General features: G+C 36.0%; 1 protein-coding gene across 3 annotated transcripts in view; it reads right to left on the bottom strand.

The window, feature by feature from the left end:
• Positions 1-3555: 3555 nt before the first annotated feature.
• Positions 3556-16707, bottom strand: part of LOC110064090 (uncharacterized) — a 16702-nt gene continuing 3550 nt past the window's right edge. Inside the window, exons 3-6 of one of the 3 annotated variants that reach the window (XM_089275418.1) lie at positions 15650-16707; positions 12015-12327; positions 10228-10303; positions 3556-9687 (exon numbers count right to left, since the gene is read on the bottom strand). The exon at positions 15650-16707 is cut by the window's right edge and continues 1185 nt beyond it. The gene's annotated coding sequence lies outside the window, so the exon portion shown is untranslated. The remainder of the gene's footprint in view (positions 9688-10227; positions 10304-12014; positions 12328-15649) is intronic. The other 2 variants (XM_089275419.1, XM_089275417.1) reach the window with 2 other exon arrangements.

Below are 16707 nucleotides of genomic sequence, written 5' to 3'. Positions count from 1 at the left end.
ATACGCATACGTGTACCCCTGATTGGTTTCACATTCTAGACAACTCCCTGCCATTTAGATCATAGGAATAAAAAAATAGATTGGCATAGAAGTAATAAGGGGGAGGGGAGAAGCATACTACAACATGGCAATCTTGCCAGTTCATAGGTACGTGTAACAAAGTACACCTGGGGGTATCTACATTGTATGCTTTCTTGCCTTCAGAAAAAAACTACAAAACTTTGATTTCTTATAGTTGAAGGGCTGCAGATAAACTTTAAGGCAGGTTGTCAAGAAAAAATTCCATGGATGGGTCAATAAATCTTTGACAGAGAGATGGAGAAAATATTATTATTTTGGGGGGGGGGGGAGGAGGAGGATGGAGGGTATAATTCTGCTTTTATCCCTGATAGGGGTACTGAACAACAAGTAAAAATAAATGGGCAGGTTGGACTCTTTACAGAGGGAAGGGGCCAACTGAGGAAATACAGTAATTTTTCAGGAGAGTGAGAACACTTCTGAATGTAGATGACTTATCATTTCATTCATTCTTGTTCTACATGTGCATGTATATTTTACATTATAATCCATCAAATATTTTCGCTCATATGCGATTGGTCTAAACACATCACATGACCGAATATTCCCCGGCCAAAACTGGGGAATATCCGAAAATATTCCCCAATTTTCAAAACTGTTGCGAAAGAGATTTGAAGGATAATAAACACAATAGCCTCGATCCATTTCACACGAAAATATGCTCAGATATTTGTCCTTGGACATTATCTGTTCGTCCAAGCTCACAGTTTTCCTTGAGCTATGCTCTTGGAAAACTGTTCACTTCTTGGAACAGAACTTAGTGCGAGGTTTTTTTATTAGCGTTGACAAAAAATGTACATCTATTTACGTGGTTTGGAGTGACCGTCTCCTTTAACAATTTCAAAACAACAAACAACAAAATTCATTGTAATCCAATGAATTTTTATTGACATGCTGAACAAAAACTCTGCTGTTGTGGCCACAGTGTCTTGATAAATTAACTGCTAAGAAAGTGAATATAATTTGGCAAATTGATAATTGAGTAACTGCTAAATTGAAGATACCTTATCAAAACATGTTAAGGACTGACTGATTCTAGCAGTGGTTGTTACAGTTGACAACTAGAATAAAATTATTGAGTAACTAATATTACTCTCTGAAAAGCTGTTTTACAAATTCTATGGTTTGCCTGTAATTTTTTGTGAAGAATTCTTTGTTTATGTTTATTCACATTCTTCTCTGAGGTGTTATCCACTTTCAGTGAATTTATTTAGAATGAATGTTATTGTTTGCAATGTCTGTTAGTTTTCATTTGACCTCTGTTTGGCTATGCATGTCTGTGGTATTTATAGTTACTGTACAGTGGCCCATTGGTACAAATATGACTTCACCATTCAGTTTATTTATTAACAATTATCCCTTCAGCACGAGTTTGAAAACAATACACTTTGCAAGTTACCCAAATCTGCGAAATACTTGGAAAATATGACGACCTGCAGTGAAAAAGTTGAAATATTTTGCTTTGTTCAATCTGTTAATCACCAGTTAAGTGCAATGTGCAAGTGTTAAATGAATCGTTGATTGAGTGAAAGAAAAATAATAGTAACTGCACTTTGGTATTCAAAAGTTCTACAGGGCAGGGAGACGAGTGTTTTCAAGTTCCAAAATGTCAGTTGAGTATCACCTCAATCAAAGAGATTTAGTTTCGATTTCTACTGAATTCCAATTACTTTGACAATAAGGCTTTATCAAAACGAATAATTAATGAGTAGAAAATGAAAATGGTGATTCCACTTTGCTATTCAGTGGTTTTATCATTGGCTTTTTATGGAGTTCAGAAACGTTGCGAGTTTTCAAAAAGATTTAATTTTCATCTCTTCCAAACTCTCATCACTTTGAATATGCAGATTCATTGCAATGCACTATTGACAAATTTAGAAATTTTATTTCTTTTTAAAACTAAACTCTCATACCTTTGTTTGAACTTTTGCTGAAGTGATACGTACAAAATAAATGTTAATTACCTGTTCCGTTTATTAATTCCTTTGAAATTAGGCTATGAAGTCTTGGTTGTTTTATGGTCCAGAACTCGCGGAAAATCCGTGAAAATAATTACACCCCATTTGGGTTCTGCTTTAAGTGAAGTCTCTTGCAAAACAATATGGGCCATTGTAAAGTTAGTGATATGAGGGTACAAGGAAATCGCTGCTGAAATGTAATGTATGTAATAAAGCTCTCACAACCACAAAGACGCACTACTTGAGGATATAGCTCTCTCTATATTTCGATAAATTTACACTTACAGGGAAAAAATAAAAAGGCACTTAATTTTCTTGAGGATTTAGCCATCACTAAACTTGGATACAATTTAATTTGTAATTCATGTTAAAATATTTATCTCGAAATACTGGAAACTTCTTTAATTCATACTTTACAAAATTAATTGTCTTGAAATATTGCAAAATTCTTAAAATTATTTGGAAATTTACTATCACAATTTAAAGTTGCATTAAATTATCTAGTCGTTGTTTTTGTAATCCCGTTTGTAGTGCGTCTTTGTAGTGCCTCATTTCATTGCTGTATTTGCAAGGCACAAAATGTACGTAGTTGCTCAGTTTGGAAAACGGCTTTTCTGGATTACTATTTTTTTTTCGGGACCAACGTTTTTGACGTCAACATCGGGCAAAAAAGTCATTGTCGCGTTCCGCGCGTTTTTAAAAACTTAGCATTTTCTTTTACCTGCTAAAATTTTATCGCAGGGTTTGTTGGTTATTTTCAAGGAGCTACAGTGAGTTACAGGTTCTTATCTCGCAAATTCGAGATTTTCAATCGCCCGTGCTTCTATTAAATTAGGACAGCCTAATTGGAGTTTACGATGTTACGCCTGTGAATCGTCTAGATTTCTGTAGCCAAATTATAGCGTGACATGCAAAGACTTGCGTCACGCTTTCGGAAAAACGTTCTTTGACAGTTACGCGCAGTGTGAATAGGGAAGGGCCAACTTACTGTAAATTTGAATTCTTGAGCAACTAAGTACAGTTTGCAACTCCCAAATACTACAGCGAAAACGCTATACAAGTACAATGAGAGTTTTATGGCAGACATTTTGTTTAAGTAGTGGTTTTCTTAAAAGCAGAACTTGGTTTGTGGTCCTCTTATTCAGTGTAATCTCTTACGCAACTAATCTCTTGATGTTTTCGATGGCGGCGTGACAAGTGCGTTGTATGAAACATCGGGTTGTTATCATACCGCGCAACGGACAGAATTTATGCGAAACAATTGCTACAGCGGTTGGAGAAAGTTGGAATTTAGTTCTACTTTCTGTGACCGTTGAAGCGACTTGCTTTGCAAACGTTTTGTCCGTTGCGCGTTGTGTTACACGGCTCGATGTTTCATTAACTTGTTACGCCGTTTTCGAGAAGATTGCGGGACAAGTTGCGTGACAGATTACACTGGATATCAGGACTTAGTCATGGACACAAGAGTTTACCTGGTTAGTTATGATGGACTGCTGGTAAAAACTACAACACACAAAACTGTCTCTTTGTCTCTTTATTTGCGTTTTTATTGTTAAAAAAAAAAATTAAAAAAATCTAGCCGATCTTGTCCCTGCTTGTCGGGTTGTTTTCACTCTGCTCTGAGTCAAAGTGTTTCTTCAGTTCCTCTTTAATATTCCAACTTTAAAATCCTGGTATGTTTATCTGCTCCGCCATCTTTGATGACGACACTTGACCACTTAAATGATATGGCCGTTTGCTCTCAAGTGGAGATGGCATAATGAGGGAGGTGAGAGTTTGCTCCCCATGCCTTCTCGGTTTCACTTAATACGTCATAATACCACACCATTTGAATTGGAATTTTAACTAGCTTTGAGAGCCGTAAATAATGCGCGAAAAGATTAGTGCCAAAATAGTAAAATTTAAGATGCGTGTTCCGAGCACTGTATCTAGAAATTTCCGTTGGGGGGACAAGGAAAACAGGAGCGCTAAAGTACAAGTCATGTTTAGTAATTTCCATGGATGCCAAGAAAAGAATCCAAGGCAAAAAATCATTGATCTGACTTGCCGACCAAACCTCCTGCCGACTGTCCCCTCACAAACTTCACCAAAAGAACACAAGTCACTTGAAACTCTACGTCCAAACTGATACGAGCTTAGGAATTTTGCTTATGTTTAAATAAGATCAAAGTTAAAGCGATGAAAGATTAGTAATTTGTTTTCAGGTTTAAGCGTATTTTGCTAAAGTAAATAAATTTCTACTAATGCGAAAGCAAACGGGCGATTTTGGTCCGTTCACATCAACTAGAATTGCGTTAACTTTGTTTTGATATTTAATTTCAGTTATTTAAAATTGATCGAGTCTAATTTGTACAAGAAAATCCCAATATTTTTCGAAAGAATCGTAGTTTAAATATTCATAGTAAATCTTATTAAATATTCACAGTTGAAATCGTCTTTAAAAAAAAGGCAAACACGGTGGAATTTTGAAATTTGTTTGTGCTTTTGTAATTATTAATCTTGGCTTTGAATAACATTAAACAGCGAAGAATCCTCGGAAACTTAGGGCAGTTAGTCGGAAGAGTCGACGTAAACCGAGCGGCAAAATCGACCCGACGAAAGGTTTTACCGCTCGGTTTACTTCGTCCCGTCACGATTAAGTGCCGCTGCATCCCCGAGGATAACAACGAAGTTGAGCAAGTATTAGGAAAAAAAACCAGAAACGTTTCCTAGGTTTAGTTTGTTTAAGACGTAAAGATAAACAATTGGCCTACGAAATTAAAAAAAAAAACGAAATATATGCTTGGTTTTAGAACTTGAATTTATAGTTTTGGAATGCAATATTGATAATTAGTATCACCCAACTAGTGGACTAATGCAAATCCTGCATTTTGATTGGCTACGCTACTAGGGGACTATTAGTAATAGTCATCGAGTAGCGAAATTGGCGCCATCGAGTGTGACGCTTTCTTTCGTTTTATTCCCAAATAAATATTTCTTCAACTTGCATTTGCTAACTTTATTATTACCTTTTCTGTCCGACTAGTTGGGTGATACTAAAACAATTAGACCCTTCGCCCTCAAGGGCCACGGGTCTAATTGTTAATTAGCTTGCAGTTATGTACTTAGTCAAAAAATAAAGTTTCCGCGGTAAATCTCAGGTTTTGGAAATCAAAATAAGAAATTGGCCAAAGTTTGGTGAAAAAAAAAATTAAATACCAACTTCAAGATTAAGTAAGTTAAAGAAGGCAAGATAAACTCTAGAAGTGCAAAATTCATATACAAAAAATGTTTACGAGGTTAGTTAAACGTTTTGGAAGTCAAAATGAACAATTGGCCTACGCTTTGAACTTTGATCACGGAAAATGTAACTATATGTTTAGTAGCTAAGATTAAAATTTTCCAAAAAGAAGCTTCCTTCATAGGCGTTATTTGTATCATTACGCAACACCCCAGGAAGAAGGGTTGCGTGACAACTCAAGTAACGCCAGCGCAGGAGACTGCTTTTGAGCTCTTTTGGGTTAACTAATTCCTGGAGCTAATCAGAAAAAAAAAACCAAAGTTGTAATTCCAGATAATTTTAATTTATACCAGGAGAAAGCGGTTAATGTTCTTAATTTTTCTTTGAACTGTGGACTGATAGTGTTAATAAATTCTTTTCTTAAGATAACTGTGACTAATATATTTTTATTCCATACCTAATTTGTTTTTATCTTCAAAATTTAAACGAAAGGAAAATTATTATTTTTAGTTAAGAAAAACCCTAAACGAGAATCAGCTCTTTCAGAAGAATCTCAGATGACTATCAGCTCAATCTAGTGTCGCTTGTGAAATTCCAGTCAAGCCAGATCAGTGACCTTCATTGTTCAAAACTAACCCCAACATCTTGGAAATGTACTAACCATGACCTACACTAAAGCACTACTGTTTTACGGCCTCGAGAACAGAAAACTTCTAGAAACAATGATTGAAAACAAACATCTTTCAAGCCAATTGCAATAAAGGTGTGGTTTTCTGACGTAGTCAAGTAAAGCCAAAAAGACATGAAAAGCAAACCCTCACCTTCCCCCATGATGCTTTCTCCACTTGAGAGCAAACGACCACACCATCAAAGTGTCCAAGTGCCTCCATCAAAAATTAGCGGAACAGATAAACTCACCAGGATTTCTCAGTTGGAATATTGCAGAGGAACGTCAGAAACACCATCCTCAGAGCAAGAGTTTCCACAACCCTGCAGGGACATCGATCGGCTAGATTTAAATCTGACCATTTGTGTTGTGTGCAGGTGTATAGGCCATCTCAGATCCTGAAAATAATCTGAAATATACTAAGTTATGTGGGAAATATCAAATCTACAAAGAAAAAACTAACAAGCTCATTAGCACAGTAAAAAAACTATTCACTTGAGTTAAAAAAAAAACTTATACCCTAACTAACTAGTTCTGCTATTGAATTGATACTTAAGTAATAATAATACTTAGACATACTCAATCTGCCTTGATTAACACGTTTTGGAGAAAAGTAGGATTAAAAAGCCCGATTCCCTAAGTGGTTTTGAACTACTGAAAACTACTGCATCGAAACCCTACGAAAATAACCATAAGGTTTATTTTTCTCTCTATTGTATATGTTATATGATGCCAATATTATGGCTGACCAGGAATGCCCACTAGATCTGAAGGGTCTGTTCTAAACCCCTGTTCTTCTGACTATCCCCACGTTTGGCCTATCGTTACGTTAGTGTCAATGCTAATGTGAAGACCTTACGACACCAAAATTTGTAGTGTTTTCTTGGCTGAGTTAATTAGTAATTGTTTACTTCTGTGTTAATGAGCTTGCTGTGGCACCTTTAAACAAAGGAGGCAAAGAAATTATTTTTGAAAAAAAAAATCGTTTTTTAAAAACTTATCGAGTAAGAAATAACAATTTTGTATGACAATAATTGCATGTTAGTTATAAATTTGTGGAATCCTACATATTGCTATTGCTTTGATTTCACAATTTCTTAATCCTACAATTGAATATACTTTAAATGCATTATTTTGGAAAAACATAGCTCAGAATTTTTTGTAATACTGATCGAGTAGTAAATAACAATTTTGTATAACACTTAGTGAATTGAATAAATTTGTGAAAAGCAGCAGATTGGTATTGCATTCAATTAATAATTTCTTGATCAGCCAATCAAATTTACTTGCATTACCACAAAAAGGTAGTTTTAGGAAGCTTCCTTTGTTCAAAGGTGATAAAAAAAAAACAATACCATAGTTTCAAGCACCATCATGCTATTGATTTGATCTGAAAAAAAAAATAACAGTGACAAAGATGAAAATATTGCTCACCCGAAGAAAACAATTGTGATCAGTGAGAACTGAATTAGCTAATGATTTTAGAGCATGATGCACGTTGAAACTACAAAACAAAAGTAAAATATTTTCTTGAGTACAAGTTTCCTATTGAGCAGCTACTTTCCCAAAACGAATTTATTTGGATTACAAAAAAGTATTTTATTTTTGAAAGTAAATACAGGAAAAAAACTTTCTCAAGAAAAGCAACTAGTTTAGCATTCTGGCAATGGTATTTTAAGTACCACATACATGTATATTTTTTTCAAAATCAGACATAAAAATGAAGAGAACCTTAAAAGGTTTCTTATGTTGACATTGGCAAAAAAGACATTTTTTTTCAACTCCAAACTCAATTTAAGATTTCCGAGGAAAACCAATGGAAGTGAACAGATTTCATCATAAAGCTGCTCAATAGGAATCTTGTGAGAAGGAGAAACTAGGTTTTCATGAGCAAATAAGTGGCTTCTGCAAAATCAAATTCACTGTAATGATTATATCCTGCTGTCTGACTTCTTTAGTGGTATAACAAAATGCCTGTACATATATCAAAAAAGTGTAACTTCAATTTCTTTTTAGGAACTGAAATAAATTGTCCTTAGAACTCCATAGGAATATTTATTGGCTTTGCACTTAAGAGCATCCTAGAATATAAAAATGAGAATTTTTAATGAGCACTCAAAATGTCTGTACACATGTAAAAAATAAATAAAATGGTAAATAAGTTTTGACTGTATTTTCTAGTAACGGAGGCTTTGGACAAACAATTAAGAACAAAAATCAGTGATAATAATATTATTTTGAATGATGTTTTGATGATTCATTCATCATTTTCAAATTTGTAAAACTAAAAGTCAGATACTTATGAGTTTTTTATATACCAAGAATGTATGTGAAAGTCTTGAAAGTCTGATTAAAAACTCTACAAAGTGGAACTGCAGAGAGTGTTAATTAAGAACTAAATAGTTTTGCTTTGATTGAGTCAGATTGAGTGTTCAGTTTAGGTTTCTTTTCTTTGATAAAGAGCATTTCATCAATTACTTCTACATGTAATTAAAATATATTTTGGTTTATTTTCTGCATGGGTTTTGGAAATTTCATTGTCTGTTTCTGAATTCGAAAATAATAATAATTGTTGCAAAAATTTACTTTTTAAGGTAATTTTGAACAAAATGTTGGCTCTCTTTTGTTTTATGTCTGTATGCATGAAAATGCAACAAGAATTACCAAACTTTAAATTCACAGAAACAGATTTTGCCATAATTGAGTTTCAGTTAATTTTTATTGATGACTGCTATAATAATGAATTGCATGGTAAATGTGACAAGCAAGCCACTTATTTGCAAATGAACGACACCTACACAACACACTGGTCAGTTCAATACTCTGTTTACATGGGTACTAGTTACATGCGTACCAAAGTGGTATTTGGTTGATTTGGTAGTAATTTAATTTGGTAAATTTGGTCGGTTGGTATTTGCTATTTTAGTTGGCTGCATATCCTGGCTTTTTATCTTAACTATTAATTGAGTTATTGAGTGATTTTTTTTGATTGATTAAATTATTGGTTGACTGATTGATTGATTGATTGATTGATTGATTGATTGATTGATTGATTGATTGATTGATTGGTTGATTGACGTGGTAATTTCCCTTTACCTATGATTAAAAAAGAGATCTTTGAAAAACACACAAATTGAATAAAGCTTCTTTCCAATTTGATCATTAACTAAAATAACAGCTGCAACGGAGACTGTGAATCCACATGTGCACATGTAACTAGGAAATAAACAGAGAAAAATAAATTGGTATTACAAATGTTTACCTTGAGTAATCAGAGAATTTTTCATCTCAGTTGGCCCACAGCAATGTGTTACCAATTTTGTTAAATTGGAATTTGAAAATATTGGATTTTCAGGAGTGAGGGAAACCGGAGTACCCGGAGAGAAACCCTCAGGGTAAGGTGCACTGTGCCATTTCTGCTGACGATAATATCTCATATACCTTAATATATCTATAATTCAACTTATGAAACTTCATCATCCAAGGCTTGCTTTCATCCACTGTCCTTGATCCCCAGTTGTCAGTCCTCAGTCCTATCCTTACTCCTTGATCCTCTGTTCCTAGTCCTGGGTCCTCTGTCCTGGGTCCTCTGTCCTGGGTCCTCTGTCCTGGGTCCTCTGTCCTGGGTCCTCTGTCCTGGGTCCTCTGTCCTGGGTCCTCTGTCCTGGGTCCTCTGTCCTGGGTCCTCTGTCCTGGGTCCTCTGCCCTGGGTCGTCCTGGGTCTCCGGTCCTTGATCCTCTGATCTATGTCTCTAACAACTTGCCTGCAAATCCAATATGTAACTAGTAACTATTTTGTACATGACTTTTGCTAAACTTGCATAAAAACAATGTGCAAATAATTCTTTTCTCTTAAAATTTTACTTTAGAGTCTTAAGAATTTCAAAACCTCCTAAAGGATCACCCAAACATTTCTACCCCACCAAAACAAACTAATTCCTTGAGCAATCAATCAATGTTTTTGCAGAAGAATGTTGGCCTTGAGCCAGGCAATGATGTTCTTTGTTAGGATGTGTGATTCTGAACCAGACATTAACTCTGAAGCCAGAGGTAACAAATTCTGAATCATTCCAAGGAATACTGTTGACCCAGGAATAAATAAGCTTGAAATGAGCAACTTAAAACCTCTGAACTGGGGGACATCTAAATAAAAATTAAATAGTTTACATATATGTTACTTGCAAAAAATTTCAGACAACATTAATTTCAGACAAAAAATGTCCAAAATTATAACTGTCTGAAATTTGTAAGTGCTTGAAATTTTAAGCATGCAAAATATTTACAGTACAGTATTAAGTACATACTTTCTTCTTGGACAGTGCCATCACAAGAATGAAGAGGCAAGATCTTGAATCATGATTTGCTTGTTGTTTTTATCACCTGAAAGCAAAATTTTTGTTTCTTTTATGAGAACATGCATGAAATGCAGATCAATTCCATAAATTTTCCAGTCTGACTCAAGTTTCGTAGGTGAACATTTAACTAAACTATGTTCTAGCAAAGTGTCCCAAAATTAAACATCCAAAATTTTTGAAAGTAATGTACCTTTGGCAATTATTAAAACAAAATTAATGCCTATCAAAAACATGTCACTGTCAAGCTTGCAAACAACAGTTGGTCATTGGACAGTTGTCCGGTAAATTTGAGGTTTTGACAGGTAAAAGCTTAGCCTGGTTGGACTCTCTGACCAGGCATTTCTGCCACAATGAAAACTAGTAGTATTCGTAGATTAAAGAGTGCGTTCGAGTTTTGGTAGGTTTGGTACAATAAAAATTCTAGGAACAGCGTTTTGTGCCAGTTGAGCTGTTGGGTAGACGTGAAATTGGCCTCCTTTCAGCAAGGGTGAAAACAAATGAATTGATCGCAAAGCACGTACACACAAGAGGGTTTGCTCTCGTGTATATGTGTATTATGTAATATTAGTTACAACTGGTCAGTAATTAAAATATACAGATTGCAGTCGGTAGGCCGCACTTAGTCCACAGTCCGTGTTTTATACCCGAGTTGGTGTTTTATTTTACTGTACAATGTAACCCAGTCTGTAATGCTTAGTCAGCGTTTTATCCCTAAGTCTGTAGTCCGCAGTCAGCAGTCTGGACATATTTATATTGACCATGAAATGGTACATTTTGCTGACCCCTTGTCCATGGACTACCCCGCTGGACCTGGTCCATGGATTACTTGAACGGACTACTCATGGACTACCCTAAATGGACCACCCTGAAATTTGTGGCAAACATAAATTTAACAATGCTAGAACCTGAACAAAAGATGCGATCAATCAACAAACACAATTACGGAACACTTGCGATGTAACAGATTTAATAATACAGATGAAAAAATTACTCGATTCTGATTGGCTAAGAGCAGTGCAGTTCAAGTGCAGTTCAACACAGTAGGGACTTTAAGCAGCGGGAACGCGGACGGCGACGGGGACGCCGAAACCTGTGAGAAGGCTGGGGAGAGAACGCCGTTGTGGCGGGAATTCACAAACATTAAGCAGCACCGTCAGAAACCGCGGTTGCCGCACTGAAAGCTTATTGACATTATCGATATTCGACCTCTGTTTATCAGGATGAACTAGGATCACTTTATTGAAAGAAGTTCGCAATCAACTCTTGATAATCCACGATGAAGGTGTGTTAAACGATCACGAACTGCTACTCTTGTACGATTTAAACCGGTCGAATGATCTCGACCAACCTTATGATTCCTTTCCTGATTTTAACTTCGATGGTTTGAAGACGACGAGTGCCGGTCTGAATTTCGCTTCCACAAACGCAACTTGCCCCTTCTCGCTGAGTTGTACAATGAAGTAAACGAACTTGTTATCAGCAGATGTTTAATCAGACTGGCGCGACAAAACAGTGTGCTGACTGATAAAGATCTAAGTAAACCACTGATCTTACGACTGAAAATGGAAACAGCTACGCAAGTTTTAATGGTGTCTACCCTTTTAAATGTGTTAGAATTTCACCATCATGAGCCATTTGACATTTGAGTACTTCTCGAAAGGAAAAATTTCGATTGAAATTCATGTAAGTTGCCTTTATTTACATTAGCTTTCAAAAAGATATTTCACGGTACTCACATGTTCGCCGACTGGCTTGAGTTCGCTTCAGATTTCCCGACGTTTCTTTAAAATGAAATATCTCACATAACAAGAGAGAACAAGCATCAAAGTTCCTCGAAATTAGTAACACGGGTTATTTAGCGTTGACACAGCAGAGGAAACGAAAGCGAAAACTCACGTTTTCAGACAACGCGAAATGAGCTTCACTCACGTCGGGCCCGAACGCAGAACGTCAACTTGTTTCCCGTCAGTCATGCGCAGTGGACCTTTTGGCTTTTCCCTGATCTTATGGCGTTCCCGTCGCCGTCCGCGTTGTCTTTGCTTAAAGTCCCTAGTGCAAAAAGTGTAACATCAGTGCAAAAATTGTAACACCAGTGCAAATTACACATCGAAATTCTGGATTATGATTGACCGAAAGAAAATAGGAACTTTTCTAAGAAAATGATATCACGTAAAATGATGACAAAAAGTTTGTGCTGAAACTTTGAAAAAAGTTTTCTCAAATAAGAAAAAATGGCTTCAAGAAAGATCTTCCGGCACTTCCTCCATGCGAATTTTTTCATGTTTATATTATTAATAAGTAATCATGCGGTTTTTCTTGTTCAATTTGGAGTTAATTTGCACTTGTGAGTTTTTCAAAAAGCTGAAATTACGCTCGCCGAAGCGGCTCGTGCAATTTCAGCTTTTTGAAAAACTCACTCGTGCAAATTAATTCCAAATTGAACTCGAAACCGCATGATTACCTATACTAACGATCATGGCCAGGTTGTTCGGAAGGCAGTTAACCCCAACCCAGGATTAAAAGTTAACCGAAGTATATGTTTCTCTTGTAAACAAATGTTCTTCATTGCTTATTCAAACTCAAAACAGAAGGCCACACAATAAAAACAGAAAATCTCACCACAAAAATACAAAACTTGAATCAAAATTCTCGCTTAACCTGGGTTAGCTTAATCAGGCTTTGAACAACCCGGCCCAGAACTTTGTTTTTAGCTTTGGCTAAATCTGTATATTATCAGTTTAAATAGCAGTCATAGCAATAATTTTGTTTGAAACTGGACCACCCCTATGGTAATTCCATTTCATTTTCCAATGGCATAATGAGGAAGTCTGATTATCCAGATCATATTTCATGTCTTAAAATTTCACAGTATATTGACTATGACAAAAACATGAGTACCTGTGCATGTAACTGTAACTGTTTATGCTTTAAAACTGTATCCATCGACACTAATCAATTGATTGTGACTTTTTAACCGTGGATTTTGTAGGTGTACACTACTGATTTCTTTCACTTATCCATCATTTTTTCCATTCACTATACTTTTTATATTAATTTGTCATCATTTACATTGTTTTACTGGTTTATAGAGCAGTTTCAAAGTTGTTAATATGGTTTTTGCAGGAGCAAATATTTCACTAAGCTGCATTCTGGAAACTATTCAGAATATTGAAAACTAGTTGGTTCAAGCAACGTAATTAAAAGGCGGGCTAAGTTCATTTACTAGGTACAGCACTTTAATAGTTTTGGTCATGTTCAATTAGACTAATTATTAAGGTCATTCCCTAGTAAAAGAACCCGCCATAGATTTCCGATGAAACTTGGTATGCTGAACATTGCTACAGGACAAGGAGATATTAAAAACGTAGTAAAAAGAGGGGGTCACCATGCTTGTTTTCACACCACAATGCTGACAAACACGGTTATTTAGGTGACTTTTAGTAATCTCCACGCGCAACAAATAAGCTTGATTATTTTTCAATGCAGCGCGTTATATCACACAGAGTTTGACTTTCTTTGATTGTTTATTCATCTACATCCCCGAAAAAATGTCTTCCAATACGCTGCATTTTTTAATCCTTTAAAGGACACATAGTTTGGACATGCGCTGTTGGGCCCATTGTGTCTCCCTCTGTAGTATTTATTTCATTTGCCAAAAAAGTAGCCATAGATTTCTGCTAATTTTTTTCTCAGTTATTGAGGATATTGTTCTCACTGAAATTATGAAATAAAAAATGGGGGTCACCGCGCTCGTTTAAGAGAAAAGGAGCATTTATTTCGCTATCGAGCTTAGTTTGAGGGAAATCTCTTACATTTTGTACACACACGCGCTCATGTGTGGCACTAATGACACGAAAATCATGCGCATTAGGGATGCGCAATGCAATACTAAGGAATCACCTTAAAAACAAAATTTAATTGAATTGGAATTGTGTTTTTTCAAAGTTCATGATTCCTTAACCAAAATTCTTTTCCCTCAGCCCAGTCCAACAATAATTTTACCGCTGATTTCTTGAACTAACCGATTTTTCAAACCAATTTTTGTTTCCCTTGGAGGTTCGAATAATCAGGATTTTACTGTATGAACGGGATGATAGTAAATATCATTACCGTCCTCTGCACATTGAATTTTTATCATTCAGTATTCAAATATCGTTTTTTATGAGACTTAAGAGAAGTCGAAGCAAATTTTATCGATAATCATTCAAGCAAGTTGTTATTGGTGGTTTTTGTGAGCTTGTTTTTGATGGTTTTGTTTCGATAAATTGTAAGATAAGCTAAAATTGATCAATTCGATATTTAACAATAAAATTGATTGCACTAAGTGATAAATCGATAATTATCAACAAATCCTGTTATTGATTTTTATCGATTTTCAATATTATTGACTAAGTTTACCAATTTTTATCGAATATTATCAATTATCGATTTTATCAAGTGGCTACCTCGAGCATTAAGGTGTCTTACTACAGTTTTTCTGAGACTCAATAGCGCACGGTACCACTGCGTGCCAAACATCAGTATTAATCAAGTGTTCAAAAATGACCCAAGTAACCCTAAGAAGAAACTAAATCACTTCAGCACTTGAAAGGCGTTAATTTGGTATAAGTAGCAATAGTTTCAAACTCTGTTCAAACATGTGTTTAAGCCTAGGGCCAAAAAGATATGACAAAAAAGCTCTATAAATAACTAGTAAAAGAGCTCTAATTTACTCTTGCTTTCTCGCACTCAATACATGGTGTCACATGAGCAAGCGCCTAAATGAATAACCACACGTGACACCATGCATGTTTTTTTATTTTTGTGGCGTCAGCATGACCAAAAAAATGCTAATTTTCTTGCGTTCCCTTCGGTGAATTCTTTTTTAATTTGGCTCAGTTCTAACCAAATACAATTCCTATAAAATACCCTATTTTTGTTAAAATCTGTCAGAGCTAATCTAATATATTTAGGATAATGACAAATTACAGAATATTGGAAAAACCGTCTGAACAACCTTGACTTTTTACTAATTCAAAATGTCAGGCAAATATATCATTTCCATGATGTGGCAAAGTATGAAAAATGTCACCAAAGAAAAGTATAAATATTAAGGAGTTTACGTCAAAATGAGGAATATATCTGCCTGTCATTAGATGAGATGTTGCCATGGTAACGGCCTTAATCCAAAAACTGACAACCAAAACATAAGCCTTATTTTAACAATACCCATACTGGTAAATCTCTACAGGGAAAACTTTAAGAGAAATTAACTAAGTTTCCTTTTCTAACTCGCGCTCTATAGGGAGGGTGTTCGTAATTACTGATATACTCTAAGGAGCCACCTTTAGTAAAGGTCCCGCTTACATGGTTATTTAAGTTGTGCGCTCACCTGGATAAATCAGTCAAGTAACTTCTTAAACAGCCACTAATTTGGTCCCGTTTCCCGTTAATAACGCTGGGCTGATTCAGCTTACGGGAAAAGCATTCATATACACAGAAATCCTTGACCACGTTGTCCCATTCCCGTATAGCTGTAACTAGCCGCCATCTTTACTTCGTACTCACAGAAGACTGGGCACCACTTTATTGAAGAGAAAGGCTCGCAATGTGTACTCGCACATTGTGGGAACACATGTATTTCTGTCTCAAGGGCCGTCTCAAGGCGTTAGGCCCGGGGGGGGGGGCTACTTTGGGAATTTATGGGTGGGGATGTGCTGCTGGGACCCTGGAACCCTTAGCCTATACCAGAGCTAGTTCAGCTGAATTTTGCTGACCTATACTAGAGTAAACTCCCCAAATCCCCCATCTATCGACACTGTTGAGGCTGATTTGCGTAAGTTTAAACTTGCCGATTTGATTTTTTTATATTTTTGGGTGGCAATTCCTGCTTTCCTTACTCTAGATAAAATTTTCAATCAGCCAGTCAGTTTTGTGAAAAAATGATACCCTATTCTAGACCCAAACGCTCTGATTTATATACTCTATCCCGGAGTAAACTGCTTGAAAACCGTACCCAATTCACAGCGGCACATACCTATATAGCCCATATATGGTAGTACCTCCCCCCCCCCCCCCCCCGTGTCTCAAGGCCTTTTCTACTTCAAAGAAAGACGTCCGCAGCAAAAGGTTATCTAATAGTCTTATTGTGTTGAATTGAGTACGCTAACCTGGTCAAAATTTCACTCTCATATAGCTTCTCTTATTGCTAATAGTTGTAAGCTAGCCGCCCCCGCCTGAAGGAGATGGGATTCTAATAGCGAGAGGCTAAGTTTTAGGTGACAGAGTTATATCTTGAGATTCACACAAAAACCACCAAGGTCCAAATGTTATTAGAGCCCAAAGGTTATACTTCGTCTCAAGATGGTGGCCATATAAGACCAGTTAACATGGCCGATGTTTGACATCATGCTCCTTTCGATCCGTGAAAGAGATGGGATTCTAATATTG

This window comes from Orbicella faveolata, unplaced genomic scaffold, assembly GCF_042242905.1.
Source record: "Orbicella faveolata isolate gen_17 unplaced genomic scaffold, um_ofav_v1 contig_36, whole genome shotgun sequence".
Classification (NCBI taxonomy): Eukaryota; Metazoa; Cnidaria; class Anthozoa; order Scleractinia; family Merulinidae; genus Orbicella; species Orbicella faveolata.
Note: the sequence above shows the minus strand (reverse complement) of the source record. Positions and strands in the feature narration are given on the sequence as shown.